This window comes from Antechinus flavipes, chromosome 1 (genome assembly GCF_016432865.1).
Source record: "Antechinus flavipes isolate AdamAnt ecotype Samford, QLD, Australia chromosome 1, AdamAnt_v2, whole genome shotgun sequence".
Classification (NCBI taxonomy): Eukaryota; Metazoa; Chordata; class Mammalia; order Dasyuromorphia; family Dasyuridae; genus Antechinus; species Antechinus flavipes.
Genome location: NC_067398.1, coordinates 641,525,127 through 641,531,126, shown reverse-complemented (window position 1 = coordinate 641,531,126; position 6,000 = coordinate 641,525,127).

The following is a 6,000-nucleotide window of genomic DNA, read 5'->3' as shown; positions in this document are numbered from 1 at the left end:
TTTATAAAGACTATAATAAAATCTTATAATTCTAGGCTTGGAAGGACTTCAGAGAGTGATTAAAATGCCACTAGAAACACATGAATGTATCTTATGTCATCCCAAAAAGTGAATGGCTTCTCTGCTTATACCTATGAATACCTGTAGAAAAAAAGTCCTTTCCATTTTAGGACAGTTGTGAGCCAATCAATTCACTGCCATATGCATTATCGATTTAAACTTCATAATATCTATCTTATTTGTACCTTCCTTTCCATCTGTACAGCTGCTAAATCTAATTCATTGACTTTATCACTCAAATGCTTGCAACAGTTTTCTAAATGGTCTTCCTGGTTCCAATCTCTTCCCTCTCTAATATTCCGCCACACAGAAGCAAAAATAATCTCTCTAAAGCACAAGTACTCCCCTTACTCCTCTATTCAAAAGCCATCAGTTTCTATCTATTGTCTCTAGGCAGAAATGTGTCCTATAAATATTTAACAAACAGTTCTTTGGGTGGGGTCTACATGACAAGCTGTTTTGGTGCTGATGTTTTGGGTTTGTTGTGGTTTTTTTTAGTTTAATTTCTATTTTCTTCATCACTTTCTTACTTCTAGATGATCAACAAAGCAATAAGTCATCTTGACTTACAGCAGTTGCCAATTTTCTAAGTGTAAATGTTCACATTGGAAATTTAACAATGAGCTCTCTAGAGCCAGCTCAAGCTGTCTCAGGCACAACTCTACCTTAGAATAAAATATAACTCTTCAGCCTAACACTAAAGTCACTACACAGTCTGTTTGAAATCTACCTTTCCAGATTTACTTCACATTATTTCCCTTCATGTACATACTGTTCCAGGAAAACAGGATTATAAGCTACTCTTGAACTTTACAATCTCCTGCCACTGTTATTTATACAAACTGTCCCTATAATAAGAACAAACTGTCTCTTCATACCCACCTCTTTAGGATGTTTCTCTTCCTTCAAAACTCAATTCAAGTACCAACTCCTTTCCTGATCCCCACAGTGATTAATGGCCATTTTCCTCCTCAGAGAATTACAAATAGTATCTAAGAGATGGAATGAATCAATCAATCCTGAGTATTTATTAAGTACCTAGTATGTACCAAACAACAACTATGTACCAGATGCTGCACTAGAAGCTGATGTTACAAGAAGAAAGAATTAAATTAAATAATCCCTATGCAATTATAATTTTCAAGCTAATTGTGTTAAAACAGCACATAAAATATAATTTATACAAATATATTTAATAAATACAAAATTGACAAAGTAGTTAAATATTGTTGTTTTCCTTTTTTTTTCAAAGAGAACCAATGATATCTCTATGTCGATGATGATGTCTTGACTTGTACAAGAATTAGATTTAAGTGAGATAGAATTGCACAAAGCCAGAAGCCTCACTCTCTCTTCTAGAGTTATTTAATTCCAAGAACAGGACAAAAGTCAGAATGATTGGCAATGGTCTGGGATGCTCTGAATGACTTTGGCATCTTTGAAACCTGACCAAACCCTAAGCATTCCACAGCACCTGCTTCAGCCACTTTCATGGCCTTTGGAAAAAAAGTATTCTCATCCACCCATTGTACCAAGGGAATTCTTATATACTTATATCCCATAATTCACCAACAGATCTGAGACCTATAGGTTACCCTCATCCTAATTTAGCCCATCTGCTGAGATGGTTTACCAGGGTATAGTCTCTGAGAATGTTATAACTTCTTGGAGCCACAAGTGAAAGTTATCCAGGTAGACACCAAAGACTGGAAGCCCTCATATCAGAGATGCTGGTCTTCTCTTAACATCCCTTACACTCCTAGTTAAATACTAGGAGTTTGGGAAGGAAGGGAAAATCAGTTGGTGGATCATTAAAAGTTTTGTGCAAAAGATTGTGTTTGAACCGTATCTTAAAGGAAGAGTTAGATTCTAAGAGACAGAGGTAAAGAAGGAGTGCTTTCTGGGCATGTGGGACTAGCAGAACAAAGTCACAGAGAAGGGATATCACATGTGAGGAATAATGAGAAGACCAAGGTGGCTAGAGTAGTAGAGAGGGAGTAATGTCCATTGAACCTGAAAACAGGTTTGGGACAAATCACATAGGATTTTAGAAACTAACCAGGGAAGTTTATATTTTATCCTGGGGATGATAGGAAACCACTGGAGTTTTTTGGATAGGAGAATCATTTGGTCAGTTCTGCACAGAAGGAAAATTAGTTTGGTACCATTGTATAGGATAGACAGGAGTGATGAGAGGATTGAGCAGGAAGACCAATTAAAAGGCTTTTACACTAATCTATACTACGGGTGATGAGAACCTGAAATGATATGATAGCTAGGTAAAGGCGGAAGGGATCAAATGCAAAAAAAAAATGTTATGAATGTAGAAATGGCAAGATTTGGAAATATTTGAAATTTGGGGCAAGGAAAAATGAAATTAAAAATTTGGTAGACTGGAAAGATATGGTGATGTCAACAGAAAAAGGAAAGTTGGAAGAAGGGAGATTTTATAGGAAAGGAAATGAATTTAGTTTTTTACATTTTAAATTCAGGGTGTCTTGGGGATGTCATGTTTGAAATGTCCAAGAGGCACTTGGTGATGCAGAACTGACGCTCAGGGGAGAGACTTGGGATATGTATGTGTATGTGTTTTGTGAGTGTGTGTGTGTGTGTGTGTGTGTGTGTGTTGACTAAAATGGAAGGACAGTTGGTGCATGATTTTTTGTTTGCAAGATAATTGTGTACTCAATGTAACCACTAAAGCTGAGATGCAACAAAGTATGGATCGATTTTCTGCTGCTTATGCTCATTTTAGCCTAACAATTAACACTGAGAAAACACAGGTTCTTCATCAGCCAATACTACACCATCTGTATGTAGAGCCATCAGTTACAGCAAGTGGGAAAAATCTGAATATTGTGGATAAGTTCACTTACCTTGGCAGTATAATTTCCAGGGATGTACAGAAATGATAAAGTCAAAGAATGCATTGCCAGAGCTAGTTCAGTGTTTGGGAGGGAGGCTCCAAAAGAAAGTATGGGAAAGAAGAGTTATTACACCTACTCCAAACTGAAGGTCTTTTGAAACAGACCTCATTGTTGTATTCCTATGAAAACTGGGCTATACACCAGCATCACTCCAGGAAACTAGATTACCTCTATTTGAATTGTCTTAGGAAGATCCTGAAGATCACCTGGTAAGATAAGACACTAGACTCTGATGTCCTTTCTTAAGATGAACTGTCAAGCATTAAAAGTCTGCCGTAGAAAGTACAGATCCAATGGGCTGGCCAAGTTGTTTGAAAACCAAATGTACTTTTATCTAGGAGACTATTTCACAGATAATTCACACAAAGTCAGTACTCACATAGCAGTCAGAAGAAGTGATACACTCTTAAGGTCTCTCTGAAAAATGTTTGAATCAATTATAAAACATGGAAGACTGACAAAGGCTGCTCAGCATGGTGTGCCTGCATTTAAGAAGGCACTGTACTCTACGAGCAAAGCAGAACTGCAGTAGCTCAAAAGAAATATGAGATGCACAAATTTAGAGACATCTCCACTTTAAATGTTTATGTGGACTATTCGTGCCCAACTTCTGATAGAGCCTTCCAAGCTTACACTGGTCTAATCAGCCACAGTCAGATACATTCTATCTTGATTCCATCATAGTGATATCACTTTGGTCTCTTTCAAGATCAAAGAACAACAAAGAAACAACCAATTTATGTAGCAGTCATCTAGATCGAGATATAGTTAAATGCATAGGAACTGATGAATTTACCAAGAGGATAGAGGATGAATAGTGTCTTGGACAGAACCTTTAGGAACACCCAGAGTTAGAGCCATGAGAAAGAACTGTCAGACAGATGTGAGACAAATCAGGAAAAAGTGTTTTCCCAAAATCTCAGAAAAGAGCAACTTTGAAGAAGTAGTTGATGGATGTTGTCAAACATAGAAGACAAATGAAGAAGGATTAGATCTGAGAAATGACCAGTTAGGTGTTAAGTACTTACCAATCAGTTTGTCCCCACTTAAAAAAAAGCACATACAACACACTTTTAAGAAATGAACATTTTCTCTAATGCTTTCTCAAGTTTAAACAACCAACAAATTAATAAATCAAGCCCCAACTTATAGTGTGCTAAATTTCTAAGATGTAATTGCAAGCAAAAATTTAACAATCAATTCTCTGATACACCATTCCCCTTAACAAGATTCTCCTCTTAACAATTTTAAAACAATGGTCCAAATTCAATTCTGGAGTAGCAGAGCCAACAATATTTTTTCCAAACTAAGACAGCTTAGGAAATTACATGATATGGGGATGAGGACTCTCCTGGAGCACACATTGTCACAATACCAAACAAAAATAAGCCTTGGATGTGGTAGCAATAGAAGCAGCAGCAACTTTGGGAGATCTCAGTCTGGAGAGGAAAATGGGTTCAACGACCAATCAGAGATTGCAGAGAACCCCAAAATGGCATTGAACTCAGAATTGAGCTCAGAATTGATTGAGGTTGGAACTCTATTACCTATATTCAATCCTGGATCTCAGTTCCAAGTCATAAAGGAATACTTGCAGTGAGTAACAAGGATCAGGAGCCTTAGTCACTGCTCCAGAACCAAGAAGAGCATCTGTGCTAGTAAACGCAGGAGAGTAAGATCCTTCCTGGATAAAAGACCAGAGCACAAACCAGGAGAATAGTGCACCTCTTCCCAGATCATACCACCTTTAAAGTATCAAAAACTTACAGACTCCCAGAACTAGCTCTGAAAACAGTAGCTTGAAAAACCTTGAAATTTAAAAAAGTGCCTCCCAACTCTCTTTGTAGTGGCCAGAAACTGGAAACTGAATGGATGCCCATCAAGTGGAGAATGGCTAAATAAATTGCGGTATATGAACATTATGGAATATTATTGTTTGGTAAGAAATGACCAACAGGATGATTTCAGAAAGGCCTGGAGAGACTTACATGAACTGATGCTGAGTGAAATGAGCAGGGCCAGGAGATCATTATATACTTCAACAACAATACTATATCATGATCAATTATGATGAACATAGCTCTCTTCAGCAATGAGATGAACCAAATCAGTTCCAATGGAGGAGGAATGAATTGAACCAGCTACACCTAGCGAAAGAACTCTGGGAGATGACTAAGAACCATTATATTGAATTCCCAATCCCTATATTTTTGCCTGCCTGCATTTTTTATTTCCTTCACAGGCTAATTGCACAATTATTTCAGAGTCCGATTCTTTTTGTACAGCAAAATAACGCTTTGGTCATGTATACTTATTGTGTATCTAATTTATACTTTAATATATTTAACATGTGTTGGTCATCCTGCCATCGGGGGGAGGGGGAAAGGGAAGGAGGGGAAAAATTGGAACAAAAGGTTTGGGAATTGTCAATGCTGTAAAATTACCCAGGCATATAACTTGTAAATAAAAAGCTATTAAAAAATAAATTAAATAAAATAGTGCCTCCCTACTCTCAGGTGAGCAAAGGTAAACCTTAATATAAAGTTCAAAGTCAAGAAATAGGCTGGGGAAATAAGCAAACAAGAACAAGAACAAAATATTTGGTGGGAAAGACCAAGACACAAACTCAAAAGACAATAATGTGAAAAGAGCTACAAAGTTTCAAAAAATATAAACTGAACATAAGCTCAAAAGGAATTTCTAGAAGAGTTAACAAAAGAGATAAAAATAGTAGAGAAAATTTTGGGAAAGAAAATTAGAATAATGCAAGAAAATTATGAAAATAGAATTTACAACTTTGTAACAAAAAAAGCTGAATAATACCTTTAAAAACAGAATTAGCCAAATAGTAAAGAAGATGGACAAAATTCACTAAAGAAAAGAATTGCTCAAAAGCACAATTGGCCAAATGGAAAAAAGAAATATAAAAAAAAAGCTAAATGAAGAAAATAATTCCTTAAAAATTAAAATTAGGTAACTAATGATTCCATGAGACATCAAGGAACAATAAAAC